Here is a 2,216-nt window from a genome sequence, read left to right as displayed (position 1 = left end):
GAAATCCACCTGGAAAGACCCACGAAGGGAATCCCAGCCCCCCGGAAGCCAGTGCTTCCATCCCTCTCTTCTCGAGGCATCCAAAAAGGAGAGTAATTCAGCTTGTCTGATCAGCCAGCAGTGCTCTTGCGGGAATCTGAGCACTGGAAATAACTGCTTGAGCAGTAACTAAGATGTAAGACGAACTGTCCAAAATCAGCAAGTTGTTTTTTCCTCCCTGACTACTAAAAATGCATGCAGTAAGGTATAGGTTCCATCTAATTTAAAGACGAATATGTTGTATTTATTGGATCAATAAAATGCCACTTTTTGTTAAAATGAACAAACTACATTCAGGATTATTAAGTGTCATAATACAGGCACCAACAGCCAGGCAAAACCATGAATATTACAGGCTTTAGTATTTGCATATGTAGTATTACACTGCAGTTCACTAATGCTTGTAGCAAGTGTTCCATGAAAGCAAGTCAATTATGCAATTATATTATTAATTTTAACTGGCACAGTTGCTGGGTTGCTTTCATTCTGGAAAGAAAAAATAAATAAATAAATTAATTAAAGCAGCCCAGCCTGCTTATTTAGAAGATACATTCTAAGCCGAGAATGACACCTTTTTTTTTTTTTCAAAACGATAACTTGAAGTCTGATGGTATAATTTGTATTTCTGATTTAACTATTTAAAAACATCATGTAAAGATGATTTTAAAGTCATTAATGTTCTATACCTAAGTAAATTGTCACCACCTGAGAGCTATACCTTATTTCAATGACCACAGGTTTCCTCACAAGGCTTTTTATCATCTGATCACATAAAGCCTAAATACTGTATTGCGTTCTGAGCATTTGAAGCTTCTTACAAATATTGTCTTTTACAATGTATAGGATTCAGGATGTACATATATATAGATGCTACACAAGCAAGCAATATCAAGTAAGATCAAATAAAATTCATCATCAGGGACTTCCGTGATGTAAAAATTCATTTGGGTGCCGAATGCCAGTACCATTTTTGTACAGGTATTTGTCACTTCCTTTTCATACATTCAACCATTTACCTGCTGTTTTTCAGGCAATAAGGCCTGAAGCAATGTTCAAAAAGCAACGAGGTGTCACCAGTAGAATTTATACTTCCAGTGACCACTACTAAGTGATTTTAGAACATTCATGTGAACCCTATGAAATTAAAATAGCAGTGGTGCCAGCCAGGGACTAGAATGTTTTCAATACAGACAAGCGTAGCTGGTAGCATTTTAATTATATCCATTTGTTTTGGACAATATTACTGCAGACACTAATTTAGCTAGCATTTAAAAATGCTACTACAGAAGCCCTTCAATAATCTAATAATTTACCGTAATTGTAAATTTGAATTAATTTAAATAAAATTTTAAATTTATTGTAAAAGTGTGCTCTATAATTTTTGAGAAATACTGCTTTCAAACAAGTTTGTTTCCACAGTGAATTGCAATAGTTATTTCTTATTATTTTAGTAGTTACATATGCATTAATTTTATTAGTCATCTGGTAATTACAAGATTCACAGGTAGAAAAATGTTGAAACAGGACTTAAGTCCACCCTAAAATACACCAAGTACTTTTGTCTTACCTTGAACAGTGCTTTTTCATCTTCCTTGGTCATGTGTGACCAACACTAAGCTAGCAGATAGAAAATAAACACCAGAAATCCAGGCTCTGAAATTCATAGCTCATTGCTACTGAGCAATAAAAGTATGTTTAATTAAAATGAATTCTTTCATCCTATGCACCTGTTAAAAAATCAGTTTCCTCAGGCAGGCATTTAAAAACAAAGTTATCTGGCTCAAGAGGCTGAATTGCTAATTCTTTAAGTTACTTAGTTTAATTTGTGCATTTACCTGTTAGGTACTTCGAGCTTTTGGGTTTGGCTTGGTTTTTGGTTTTTTTTTTTGTAATTGTTAATAAAACAAGGTTTAAACACTAAGGTTTACTTTTATGAACTTCTCCTTTCCATCTCCCCCTCAGTCCCACCCTTTTTCCACCCATAAGGACAAAACCTGTGGAACAAGCATAATCAGGCTGTCCTGAAACCAGTACTAGTACACACCTCCAACTTCATGTATTTGGCATACGCTGTATCAGAGAGGAGGAACACAGATACAAACTCAATTCAAAAGCAAGGACTATAAATACACCGCATACAAGCAAACCGTGTAAGTCAATGCAGAACAAGGAGGAAA

This window comes from Erithacus rubecula (genome assembly GCF_903797595.1).
Source record: "Erithacus rubecula genome assembly, chromosome: 2".
NCBI classification, from domain to species: Eukaryota; Metazoa; Chordata; class Aves; order Passeriformes; family Muscicapidae; genus Erithacus; species Erithacus rubecula.
Note: the sequence above shows the minus strand (reverse complement) of the source record.